The sequence below is a fragment of the Haematobia irritans genome, chromosome 2 (genome assembly GCF_050003625.1).
Source record: "Haematobia irritans isolate KBUSLIRL chromosome 2, ASM5000362v1, whole genome shotgun sequence".
In the NCBI taxonomy this organism is placed as follows: domain Eukaryota; kingdom Metazoa; phylum Arthropoda; class Insecta; order Diptera; family Muscidae; genus Haematobia; species Haematobia irritans.
In genome coordinates this window covers 1,894,634-1,909,212 of record NC_134398.1, presented here as the reverse complement: position 1 = coordinate 1,909,212, position 14,579 = coordinate 1,894,634, and the positions used below count along the sequence as shown (strand labels likewise).

The following is a 14,579-nucleotide window of genomic DNA, read 5'->3' as shown; positions in this document are numbered from 1 at the left end:
TGGTATTAAGCTAGTCGCATTTGAGGACCAGAGGTCTATAGAATGTTTTAAAGCTGCTCTGATACTAATTGGTGAAGTTTGGGAAGGAGCTGCTCTAGAGTTAGTCGGGAAGAAAGACATACCGGCTAGACCTAGAGCACATGCGTGGATACCTGCAAACCCTTCTGACCCTGAATCTATTTTAAATAGACTGAAACGATGCAATCCAGATCTTCCAAAAGCTGATTGGAAGGTTGGCCGTTTGGATTAAGTGGATGGACCAAGACGGCATGCAGTGTTTATATTGAACACTCAGTCTTTGCCACATCTAGCAAAGATCTCTGAAGAGGACATTCTTGATGACTCGATTGATGTGACGGTTGTTGAAAATCTCGATGGTCCTACGGATCCTTCAGATAAATCTTCACCATTGTAAGGCTGCATGTGCTGCCTTAAAAGTTCTCCTGATGAAAGGGGACATAGATATAGTTCTTATTCAAGAACCATATGTTTATAGAAACAAAATATGTGAATTAAGTACTCCGGGGTTCAAACTATTGCAGTATACTGGTAATGATGTAAATCGAGCCTATATGTTTGCTAAAAACTAGCTTAACTTGTTTCTGCTTCCTTCAATGTGCAATGCAGACACTGTCGTTGCCAATTTAGAAATAGCCAAATGCAAATATTGGGTATTTTTTGTCTATGCAAATATTGTGTGTCTTTGGTCTATATTGGGTATCTTTGGTCAGTGACTCCTCCTTAGTGGAGGAGTCACTGAAAACAAGGACGAAAATTTTATTTCTATAGAAATAAAATTTTGACAAAATTTTCTATAGACATAAAATTTTGACAAAATTTTCAATAGAAATAAAATTTTGACAAAATTTTCTATAGACATAAAATTTTGACAAGATTTTCAATAGAAATAAAATTTTGTCAAAATTTTCTATAGAAATAAAGTTTTGACAAAATTTTCTAAAGAAATAAAATTTTGAAAAAATTTTCTACAGAAATAAAATTTTGAGAAAATTTTCTATAGAAATAAAATTTTGAGAAAATTTTCTATACAAATAAGATTTTGAGAAAATTTTCTATAGAATTAAAATTTTGAGAAAATTTTTTATAGAAATAAAATTTTGAGAAAATTTTCTATAGAAATAAAATTTTGAGAAAATTTTCTAAAGAACTAAATTTTGAGAAAAATTGTTATAGAAATAAAATTTTGAGAAAATTTTCTATAGAAATAAAATTTTGGTAAAATTTTCCAAAAGAAAATAATTTTGACAAAATTTTCTGTAGAAATAAAGGTTTGACAAAACTTTCTGAAGAAACACATTTTTGTAAAATAATAGTTTTTTGTAAGATTTTCCCCAAATGTTGGAAGATTATTTTTGTATCAAGTTCCGACCGTGACTGATTTTCATTATTTTAGTATGCGATCAATAACTTCTTATCTAGAAAGTATTCGTGTTGAAGCGTGATATAGAATCACATGCTTTTTTCGTCTAAAACTTTTTTGAAATTCAATAAAATCGTGTTTTCGAATATTACTTTTACAAAATCGAGATTTTCTTCCCGCATGAACTTGCCTGTTTTGCATAATTTTTATAATATTATTAGCAAATAAGTTTGTTAAAGATATTCTCAAAATATTAAAATATTTTGTCAAAACTATTGTACCATAAATCTGATATCGGCTCAAAAATTTCTACTAAATCATTCACGGGGGTACTATGGTAGTGACCAGGGTGAAAAAGTATTGAAAAAAGTACTATAGTACTGCATTTTCCCATCCCTGCTGCAAAACTCAATTAATTTTTTCATTAAAAACGTAACTATTTTCAATAACATTCTTAACTGACTAACGGCCATTTTCATGTAGCTCCGATAGGCTTAGGTTAAAGTGGCAGCCCGATTAAGATTCAGGCTCACTTAGACTATTCAGTCCATTGTGATATAGGCTTTAAGTGTCAGTTAACAGAAAGTAAATTTCAAATATCTTATCTTCGATTAAATTTAACTGAAAATTTTTCAGCAATTAAGTTCCTAACTAACATATGGAATATATAGGCAAGATGACAGATATGTCCATAGTACGGTTTAAAAGTTCGTTAGCTAACGTAGCACTAACGAAGCTTCATGAAAATGTGGGTTAGTTTTTAGTTTAATTAAAATGGTTGTTAGAAATAAGTTTTTAATTAAAAATTTAAAAAAAAATGTTCCATCACTTTTTTTTAGTTGACTTAGTCTTCTGAGTTTGATTAAAAAGCTAATTGTATCAATTAGTTGAAAAACTTTTCAACTTCTATTAACTTTTTAATTGGAAATATTTTGATGATACTTTTTTTGTGAATACTCCTTCAATCTGCAATTCTTTACAATTAAATTTCAATAAATTTGACTCTGATTCCCCAAAAAGACCTTACGTCATGCTATATAACATTGTCAACTGTAGACAAGGGTAAATTTGTTTTTTTTTTTTTTTTTGTTTAGATTATAAAGGGAGTAGAGATAAACCATCCCATCTTCCACCTCTGTATGGATGGATTCAATAACCTGTAGTGGTGACCATTCTGGGATACCATTATAATTGGTATCCAATAAGCTGGACCTGCCTTTCAGCCTCAGTAATTAAACAAAAGTCCTGGGTAGTAGATCATAGCTAAAGTCAGCTAATGTAACTGTGGAGAGATGGGAGATGTGATGTCACTCAGTTTCTCACCAAGTCGTTCGGCCACAGTAATTAAACAAAGAACCTTGTCTTAAAATGCACTTATTTATATAAGAAACTTTGGCCTTTGTCCTTCACTTTTAGGTAATTAAACATTTAGCACAAATCCTTAATTTAAACACTTCTAATTAAAATCTTTGAAATGTTTTTTTTTTTTTGTGTAATCCAGCTCCATGATTTTGTGAGTTTTCCAAAAATTTTAACCAATTATGTTTCAATCACATTTCATCTCCCTACCCTGACATCATATCTATGTAGTATGTCTGCTGGTCATATTGAACAGAAATCAATTTCTAATATTCCCACAATTTCTTTTCCTTTCAATAACAAATATTGTTTGGTTTTTTTTTTTTAAATATTTTTTGTAACAAACATTTTTTCTTATTAACTCTGATTATAAGATGTTATAAATACCAAATCTCTTTTTTCCTTGGGCAGCAACCAATTGACCCCACTCCATAGATATGTTTTTATTTCGTTTTTTTTTCTTTCTCTACAACTAGCGGCTAACCAAAAACTTATGGAAATGACCAAGCCAAAATAAAGAGAAAAAAACCAACAAATATGCAAGAGCAAGAGGCCAGGCCAAAACAAGTCTTACCCAGCCAAATAACCGACACATGTGAAAGTGGTAATACCACTCACTATTAATGGCAACCAAAGCAGCAGCTCCAGCATTATAACAAAAACAAGAAATCGAACAACAATTTGTAAATAAATTCCAAAAAAGACTAAACATTGAACATCAGCTTAAGCATCAGCCATCAGCATCCATTGATGGCCACACTTCGCTCAACTTCATCAATGAGTCAGTCAAAATTTCTTTATGCCCAGAAATTATAATGAAAATCAAATCAAAAGTCCATGGGATAGTTGAAGAAAAAAAAAACGAACTCCAGTGTTTTTGATATAATTTAGAGGCATTTTTCTACGAAATTTGGTTACATGCATTTTTATGGTTAATTCGTGATTCGCCATCAGGTGTATGACAAATGTGATGGATTCGATTTTTGTAATTGACTATGGTAGAAAAATGTGAATCATCCGTGTAAAAACTAAGTCTAAGGGTCACTTAGGATTTTTATGTTTATCCAAAAGACATTGAATTAATCATCACTCATAGATTGCCAGACGACCGTAGCGTTGCTATTATATATAAAAAGTGAAATATTAGCATTGAAAAATACTTTGTGGAAAACTTGAAGAATACGCAGAAAATATAATACCAACATTTTGTCAATTAAAATCTTAATATAAATTAAAAGAATATTGAATTAAATTTAATTTTTTAATTGATTTTAGGCATTGATTATCATTTGCCATTTCATTTAAAAATTAATATATCCATAAATTCCAAGTTTAAAGGTAACTATTTTTGCTTTATATTGGTAACATAAGCGACAGATTGTTTATAAATCTACACAGAAAAAAAAAATACCGAGACAATTTTAAATTAAAATTTCAATTTAATTTCAAAAAAATTTTAATAAAAATGCTAATTGGTTCTAATTAAAATAAATCTCAAAAATTATTTCTTTAGTTGGCGTTGGTGATTGATACTTGTGATACTTGTGTTCCGGTGATTGAAGAAATTTAAAAGTATAAAAAATAATGTGATCAATTAATTTCGTAATTGAGGACAAAAAAAATAGGTTTTCTGTGTACTCTAATCAATTGCGTGATTTTCCAGCGATGCTCCAATATTGTACGTTTGCCCGCCTTGCATACACAAGGTCGTGGGTTCGATTCCTGCTTCAACCGAACACCAAAAAGTTTTTCAGCGGTGGATTATCCCACCTCAGTAATACTGGTGACATTTCTGAAGGTTTCAAAACTTCTCTTAGTGGTTTCACTGCAATGTAAAACGCCATTCGGACTCGGATATAAAAAGGAGGTCCCTTGTCATTGAGCTTAACATGGAATCGGGCAGCACTCAGTCATAACAGAGAAGTTCACCAATGTGGTATCACAATGGACTGAATAGTCTAAGTGAGCCTGATACATCGGGCTGCCACCTAACCTAACCTAGGAGAATAGGATAGATGTAATAGTAGATCATAGCCAAAGTCAACGAATTTAACTGTGGAGAGGTGGTCAGTTTATCGCCAAGTCGCCAGTATTTTCTCCAATTCATGGACGAATTGGGCAAATGATTCAGATTTCTATAGTCTTCAGCATTCTATAGTTTACCAGCTAGTGGATGTGGTTCTAAGCTTCTGGTCTCAGGGTTGCTCTTGTTATCCGCAAGGGAGGCAGTCATCGCGCCAACCATATGTGCATTAAAAATACGAGACCGTGGAATCTCCGGCCGATACTGATCTTTTCCCATGTAAAATCTGCGGACGCTCCCCCTTTCTTAAGTCCATTCTCGTAGATGTATGGACTCCATAAGATAAATAGACCTGGGAGGTTATTCAATTTCCAAGCCCTCCTGTTTCTTTCACAAGAGAAATTTTAATGTTTCTATCAAATTTTTACCAAAGTAGTACTAAAGCGGAAATGCTGGCGTTTCTAGTTTGACAAGAGTTCCTATGTAAACTACGATAGCACTTCGTTTCATCTACCATTGATGTTTGCTTATTCTTCAATTTTTTCATTTATGATGAATTTCTTCTTATTTAGTTTCCAGATTTCTGTTTAAAAATCGAAAGTGAGTTAATAACAACAGGAAACAATTAAATATAGACATAATAGGTCGATAAAACACGAAACTTTTATTTGTTAATCAAAAGAATACAAATGCCATTGTCTTGTGCATTCTGATCGTTCCTCATACCAAAGATTTCTTCAAACCCAACAAAAAAACTCTGATTTATTCAGTGAGAAATCATCATCTGCATCAAAAGTCAATGGTCATAAAACAATAGCCTCAACTTTCAGTTTTCAATTCAATCACACACACTTAATCACTTTCACTGATAGCATCATTTTTTGTGGCTCTTCACTTTACATTGAAGGAACTGTCTAGTTTTGCGACTCATGATTTCGATGAAGAATCAACTATCTTGCAGTCAATTAAACTGTTCATTAGCTCTGCTATTTACAATTTGTAAAATTCCATTTGGAAATAATTTGAATTGAATATCTTAGATTGAAATGGCTATTTAAAATCTAGTGGCTTGTTTGTAATGCATCGAAATAACAATGTTTAAACTTCAAGAAGGATCTAGTGAACTTGGGAGCCATCGTGGTGCAATGGTTAGCATGCCCGTCTTGCATACACACAAGGTGGTGGGTTCGATTCCTGCTTCGACCGAACACCAAAAAGTTTTTCAGCGGTAGATTATCCCACCTCAGTAATACTGGTGACATTTCTGAAGGCTTCAAAGCTACTCTAAGTGGTTCCACTGCAATGTGGAACGCCGTTCGGACCCGGCTATAAAAAGGAGGTCCCATGTCATTGAGCTTAACATGGAATCGGGCAGCACTCACTGAGTGAGTAAGAGAGAAGTTCACCACTGTGGTATCACAATGGACTGAATAGTCGAAATGAGCCTGATACTTCGGGCAGCCACCTAACCTAACCTATCTACTGAACTTCCAAGAGGATCTAGTATCCGTCCATATATCTAGATATCGATCCGTCACTCAGTCTGTCTGTTGGTACTCGAAGTGATATTCTAGAGGGGTTCTACATATATCCGTCCATAATTTTAAAAAAATCCCTGTTTGAAATTGTTGTCTTTTCACAAGTTTTGTGCGTGGCCGTATAGGATATACTGGTGGGAATGGCTCATGACGGACAGACAGATGTTATAATGAAATTCAGTATACAATCTCCTGTTGAATATGGAACAGTGAAAATATGGTTTCTAAATTAAATTGGTATTCAATTTTTATCCAGAATCTGAATTTCTAACATCATGTCTTCGATTTTTATGATACTAAATATTTCCGCCTTAATGTCTTATGATATAAAATTTATAGTTTTATTTACTCGTACATACCATGATTTTTTTCTATGTATTTCCATTTCTTCTTATTTTATGTCTATATTACCACACTCAAAATAATAAAATATTTTTTTTTACGAATTTTAAAAAAAATATCATATGGACATTCAGGTTTTTTAAAGCATAGAAAACATTTTCCATTCTATCAATGTTAAAAAAAAAAAAAAAAAAAAAAAAAAAAACACTTTTCAAACATTGCCAAACTAACTGGTTGATGGAATGAAGTGAAGCGTCTTTATTACCAGAAAAACCAGTTGCAACTTGGAAAATGAAGGCTAAACTTTAGCGCCAAAATGAAAAGCAAGAAAACTGCATTCTTGCTATAGTTACGCTAAAACAACGTTATTGGCGTTGGTATTAGGGAAATGGAAATGGAAATGGCAATGGGCCAAGAGTATTAATCAAGTGGAGAATCAGAGGAAATAAGGGAGTTTTATGTAGGCCTTAACTAAGATATCGTTAATAACACCAAACCGCAGAATGTTCCCTACAGGAAATTGAGGCCAATTGCCACTGTGCCAAACTTTTATAATATTGGCTATTAATTAAAAGACAATATCGCCACTGTTTGGGAAAATCAGGTGAATATCAGGTTATATATGAGAGTTATATCTAAATCTGAAACTATTTTACAGAATCAAAGATTTCGCCTTTGAACCAATTCAAGCTGTGTATATTGAACACAATTCGTAGACAGACAGACATCGCTGAATGGTCTCAGCATTTGTATGGGAGACGATTAGGATGGCGAACGATTAATGTCCACACCTTCCTTCTAGGCGTTACATAAAAATATCAAAAATATCAGGTTATATATGAGAGTTATATCTAAATCTGAAACTATTTTACAGAATCAAAGATTTCGCCTTTGAACCAATTCAAGCTGTGTATATTGAACACAATTCGTAGACAGACAGACATCGCTGAATGGTCTCAGCATTTGTATGGGAGACGATTAGGATGGCGAACGATTAATGTCCACACCTTCCTTCTAGGCGTTACATAAAAATATCAGGTTATATATGAGAGTTATATCTAAATCTGAAACTATTTTACAGAATCAAAGATTTCGCCTTTGAACCAATTCAAGCTGTGTATATTGAACACAATTCGTAGACAGACAGACATCGCTGAATGGTCTCAGCATTTGTATGGGAGACGATTAGGATGGCGAACGATTAATGTCCACACCTTCCTTCTAGGCGTTACATAAAAATATCAAAAATATCAGGTTATATATGAGAGTTATATCTAAATCTGAAACTATTTTACAGAATCAAAGATTTCGCCTTTGAACCAATTCAAGCTGTGTATATTGAACACAATTCGTAGACAGACAGACATCGCTGAATGGTCTCAGCATTTGTATGGGAGACGATTAGGATGGCGAACGATTAATGTCCACACCTTCCTTCTAGGCGTTACATAAAAATACACAATTTTTTTTTTTATATTGTACTATACCACAACAGTGGTGACACAAACACATCAGTATTCAGAAATGGGTGCATGTGTCTCAACTCAAAAAATCGACTTTCCACTACATTTATGAAATACCTTTTATCTCATGAACACACTCAAAAAAACATTTACTTTGATCCAAAGATTTTGACCTTCCCTTAAAGATTTTGGTATTGATTCCGAGCCAAAGATGCGGCTTCCCTAAAATAAAGACATTTTTTACGAACCTCCCTGGCTTTAAATCTAGGATCAAATAAATTAAAATTGGACACAGGTCTCATTCATCGAGTTTTTACTTTCTTTTTGCGATATATTAATAAAGATATTTATGTACAAAAAAATTCCAATTTCAAAATCCAAAATCAAAGTAAAAACAGTTTTCTTAATGCTAAAAAAACTTTAAACCAAAGATGCAAATCATGTAAAATAAGTCTTAGCCTATATTTGAAGCGTTTTTATCTTAAATTTTAAAATTCAATATGTCAGTTGAATTAAATGAAAAATGTTTTTTTTATTTTAAGGTGGGTATTAAGTTCGAGTTTAGCCGCTAAAATCGCCATTTTTCACGATTACTTTTCTTAATTAATCCACCTTAAGGAATACAAACTTTGTGAAAATTTGCTTTGGTGTATTCCACATCAAGTTATAATAAAATTTGCAACAAATATGTATAATTATATGCCGTTTTTTACTGATTTAGTTTTCACTTTAGCGATTTTAGCGGCTAAACTCGAACTTAATACCCACCTTTAAGGAAAATTTGCCTTACTTCAAATATCTACAACTTCAGCAGAGAGACGCAAAATTTCAAGATTTGTGTCCTAAATTTAATGAAAAAAATTTTTGAAGCAAGGATTATAAACATTCTTTTAATTAAAATGCCATTGTTTTAATGAATTTTGTCCTTAGCATTGCGTAAATTTTGAGTCCTAAAATTGAAGTTGCCTAATCTTCCATATTATGTCAATATTTTTTTCAGTGCATTATTCTTTATTACGAATAATTCTATTCAATTATTTCAATCTAATTCGACTTTACTGTATATGATAGATGGAATTCTCTCCAAAGGCCTAGCTACGACTGGCCTCAGTAAATGTTTTAAGCCCGCAAATCTTCGTGTATACAAATGCAGGAGCTTACTAAGGAAATCCACGAAAAAAAAAACTGTTTAGTAAAGCGGAAAATGCGTAAATGCTGTACCAGAAGCAGCAGCATGTGTAGCAACACTAACAGGAATATTAAGATCATAAAAAATCCTCCACAAGAAAAGTTTTGCATGCACTTCGTCATCTTTGGAGTTAGGTGAGTTGAGAAGCAAAGAAAAAGTTTGTTTTTCAAGTACTTTTGGTATGTGCTCACATACGAATTCTTCACGAACACGCACACACACACAATAGAAATACAGTGAATACGAAAACCAAACGTAAGAACTCCAATCACATTCGTATAATAGGGCTTGTCAAAAATATAGCTCAAAGAGGTTTCAACCAACTCATAAATCTGCAATAATCTGGTACTTATGTATTTTTGCCACTTTATCCTCCATGATAACCGTTTATGGGGGTAGATGGACGCGTCTGGTCAAACACCAATATGGGACCACACTGAAACTCGTTAATCCAATTTTTGCCATCGATTTAGCTCAGTGAAATCAAATAGCATCCAAAAACTCTACCTTCCACAAAACAGGAGACGTTTTCTGTACGTTCGAGAAAATTTGTTTGAAGACGAGGTAAAAGACTCGCATCCATGCTCAGCGATTACCTTCCGATGGAATGGTGTTTTTCCACGAGCTTTAAAAACTTGGATCATTGCAGGACCTAGTGTACTATACTGAATTAAAAGGGATTGATAATTTTCCCACAGGTTGATTTCTTATCGAACTTCCTCGTGTCGTAAGTTTAATGATACAAAATGTTAGAACAAAATTTTTAATCTTCAATACTGAATAATCCTTATAAAGAACAAAGAATAGTTTACGTGTTCTGTCATAAGCCATCACCTATTCCCGATACATCCTAATGTAGATACCAAGCAAAATAGAACAACTCCACATCTCACGTACAAGTGTGTCTGATGTTAACTTAAGCTGTTGGCTATAAAAAATAAAGAAGGAACTACAACCAAAGATCCCAGTGTAGTAAAGTAATGTGAAGTGCAAGTGTAAGTGATACTGCTCAAAAAACATCACCATCTTAGAATACCATGGCACATCATCTTCATTTCCCTTTATGTTGTGTGGTGCTAAGCAGATTCTACGGAACCACCACTAGTGGCGGAGTTTTGCGACCAACTACTTTCCATGGTATTACGGTAGTGTAAGACGGAATTATTTTTCTGGATACTGGACGCAGTTACTGTTGATGTTGATGTCTTTGCTGTTGATGACTATGTATATTTCTTTGATGTTGATGTTCCAACAACATTCCAATGCAGATGATGTGAATGCTGACGTATGGTAAAGCAGAGATGCACAATGGGGCGAGTGTAGCCAAACCGAGAGGATAAGAAGGATAAATACATATATCCTAAAAATATCATATGGGAAACAATTGGAATATTATCTTTCATCAACGAGTGCAGCCCAATTCTATTTTCATCTCAATCGTAAGGGACCTCTTTTTACAGCCCTTTTTTACACAAAACTTAACAATAAGTAGTTTACAAGGATAAAATCCTCAAAAATACTTGCTGATGAAGTCTATTGCGAGAGTGAATAGCTTTGGAGGTCTTTATACTGCACTGGTTTCGTCGTTTCTATTGCGATAATTTCGATGTCAAAGATCAACCACACAAGTCAATTATCGAAAATATTCATGAAATCGCAGACATTGTCGAGTCCGACCATCATGTAAGCACTATTTCAATTACTAAAGATTGTTCAGAAAGCCATTTGAAACCATTTGAATAAAGGTGGGCACAAAGAGAATCTTGATGTATAGCTGCCAAACGAGAAAATGTCAAAAAAAAAAACTCATGGCTCGAATTTACATTTACAAATCGACCCCATTCTGGAGCGGTTGGTAACTGGCACTTATGGCAACGCTAAGAGGCGACATAGTCAGTACTGACGGTCAGGAAGGTTTTACAATGTCTTTTCCCATAAGGCAAAATTAAAAAAAAAAAAACTTTACCTTAAAACAAGTATATACGGCCGTAACTTCGGCCAGGCGGAATCTTATGTACCCTCCACAATGGATTGCGTAGAAACTTCTGCGAAAGACTGTCATCCACAAATTTCAACTCACATGGTTGTTAAATATCATATGCTACCACCACGTACCAAATTTCAACCAGATCGGATGAATTTTGCTTCTCCAAAAGGCACCGGAGGTCAAATCTGGGGATCGGTTTATATGGGAGCTATATATTATTATGGACTGATAGGAACCAATTCCTCCATGGTTGTTGGATACCCTATACTAACATCACGTACCAAATTTCAACCGAATGGGAAGAATTTTGTTCTTCCAAGGTGCTCCGGAGGTCAAATCTGGGGATCGGTTTATATGGGGCCTATATATAGTTATGGACCGATATCGACCAATTTTTGCTTGGGTGTTTGAGGCCATATATTAACATCACGTACCAAATTTCAACTGAATCAGATGAATTTTGGTCTTCTAAGAGGCTCCGGAGGTCAAATCTGGTGATCGGTTTATATGGGGGCTATATATAATTATGGACCGATATGGACCAATTTTTGCATGGTTGTTAGTGACCATATACTAACACTATGTACCAAATTTCAGCCGGATCGGATGAAATTTGCTTCTCTTAGAGACTCCGCAAGCCAAATCGGGGGATCGGTTTATATGGGGGCTATATATAGTTATGGACCAATGTGAACCAATTTTTGCATGGTTGTTAAAGACCATATACTAACACCATGTACCAAATTTCAGCCGGATCGGATGAAATTTGCTTCTCTTAGAGGCTCTGCAAGCCAAATCGGGGGATCGGTTTATATGGGGGCTATATATAATTATGGACCGATGTAGACCAATTTTTGGATGGTTGTTAGAGACCATATACTAACACCATGTACCAAATTTCAGCCGGATCGGATGAAATTTGCTTCTCTTAGAGGCCTCGCAAGCCAAATTTTGAGGTCCGTTTATATGGGGGCTATACGTAAAAGTGGACCGATATGGCCCATTTGCAATACCATCCGACCTACATCAATAACAACTACTTGTGCCAAGTTTCAAGTCGATAGCTTGTTTCGTTCGGAAGTTAGCGTGATTTCAACAGACGGACGGTCGGACGGACATGCTCAGATCGACTCAGAATTTCACCACGACCCAGAATATATATACTTTATGGGGTCTTCGATGTGTTACAAACGGAATGACAAAGTTAATATACCCCCCATCCTATGGTGGAGGGTATAAAAATTCACCATCTGAAGGAAGCAACGACCAACTTTGGCCAATAAGGAAGGAATTATGCTGGATCACGAGAAATCCAGAACACAGACGTCGAAAGTGAGTCACCAGAAACCCCGGGAGTTTTAATGGGAGATACATAGGCATCCATCTTACAGCCCGATGTTTGCACCAAGTGATTGCCATATTTTTAATCAATCAATAAAGCAACAGTAATTCGTTCTACAAAAACCTTATTTAAAATTTATGCTCTACCGATGTGATATTTTCAAATATTTTCTACTCACGTCGAATACACCAATCTATCGGTCAAGGAACCCTTTTCTCATATCTTCCATACAAAGATTATTTTAGTATCGTTTATAGCTTTGCTTATTTTTTCGTTTTTCACCAACACAATATGTTCTGCCTCAACTAGAATAGTAACAGAAGTTGTACAATTAAAAGTAATTATGAGACATTGACTTCTTTTTTTGCTCGATTGCTTTTTCACCAATCTGAAATTGGCATTGTTAGAGAATCAACGACTGCTCTTAACCAAAAAATAAATCTTTGCAGTGAATAGATATAGTTAGTGTTGAAGAATTATTTGATTTTTGTTTTGACTTTCAATCTGGAAAATCAATAAAAGTCTAAGCTATACAGGAAAAAAAACATTGTAATCAAAAGTGTTTAGTGGAATTGATTTTTCTTAAATTGTTATTTTTATCAGATTTCAAACTGTCCCCTAACATTTCCTTAAACTTCAACCCATTATGCATCTTCCGTAGACAAATAATCTTGTGGTAACTTCAAACTGCACCATCATATATGGATGGATACATGTATTTCAAAGTCCTGAGGTTTTATGTTTTGTACAAGAATGAATATCCTCTCCAAAGTTTGTTCTAAACCGACAAAAGATCTATCTTTTTTTATTTCCCTTTCGTTCGACACAAAAGAAATAGCGGCGAATCGAAGAAATATTTTTTTTTTTTCCTCTCAACTTCAAGATACTCTTGTGTGAAAAACAAAAATCATGCAAAGAAAATTCCAAAACTTTAGTAAAGTGCAATGCAGATTCTTTAAGTTTCTCGAGAAGGGGGAATAGAAAATAATTTAAAGCGATTGCAACATGCTACTACTACTACGACTTATTCCATGTAACATATCTTGGCAAACAAGATAGTTCGGTATACTTCTGGAAATGTTTGTCTAAGGTTTTTCATGGAAAGTACATACACAAATGCACTTACCACCTCGGAAATTGGAAGAGACAAGCGCTCGTTCATTGCACGTTCATAGTTTGTGTTAACATTTTTTCAAAATGATTTATGCACTTAAAATTTGTCTGCGGCATTTTGCCCTTGTCTACTATGTTCAGGCTAGGATTTTCGAAGATATTAATGATTCTACTCACGCCAAAGGAGAAATGTCTCAAAGCATTGTTGTGTTGTGTCAAAAAAGGTTATGAATTAATTTGGAAATGGATTTCCGTTTCTCCAAAAGAAGAGGTAAAGAAACTCACCGCGTATGCACTAGAAATTAGATCCAGTGAATAATTAACTTTAATCCAGAAAATATAGTAAATATCTGATGAAAATCACTTTAGATAGGTTCTTGCAACACATTCAGTTGTATTCACACATATATTCCATGATTTAATCGGTTTCTATGGTGATTAAATAAAAATTGTAATGATCCACTGGAATTCAATTCCTATCAATTCTCACTTCTTCCGTTTACCGATTCGTAAAATATTTCCTTTAACACTACTATTAACCGTTTTCTCAATTTAACGTTGCTATCGCGTTCGCATTCAAAAGAGTACTAAACGCATGCGTGCGACTCTAGTAAAAACCTGAAATCACTACCATACCACCTCACATTCAACACACCCATCTCACCACACTGCATTGGTGGCAACAGGCAGAGCCATACTTGAAAACAAGTTCAAGTTGAAGGTTTCTTAGAGCGAATACCAAATTGAGATAGACACACACTGTGGGGAAATGTGGTAGCAACAATAATAACACATAACAGTACAAATTTATAAACCAAAATCTTATTGAGAAACAGGTGAAG

The 14,579-nt window shown here is 34.2% G+C and overlaps 1 protein-coding gene across 1 annotated transcript in view; it reads right to left on the bottom strand.

Annotated features, from left to right (window-relative positions):
- The window catches only part of LOC142223206 (uncharacterized), a 136,921-nt gene extending 122,618 nt beyond the window's left edge, over window positions 1-14,303 (bottom strand). Inside the window, exon 1 of the mRNA XM_075293060.1 lies at window positions 14,023-14,303. The gene's annotated coding sequence lies outside the window, so the exon portion shown is untranslated. The remainder of the gene's footprint in view (window positions 1-14,022) is intronic.
- Between the last annotated feature and the right edge of the window lie 276 nt (window positions 14,304-14,579).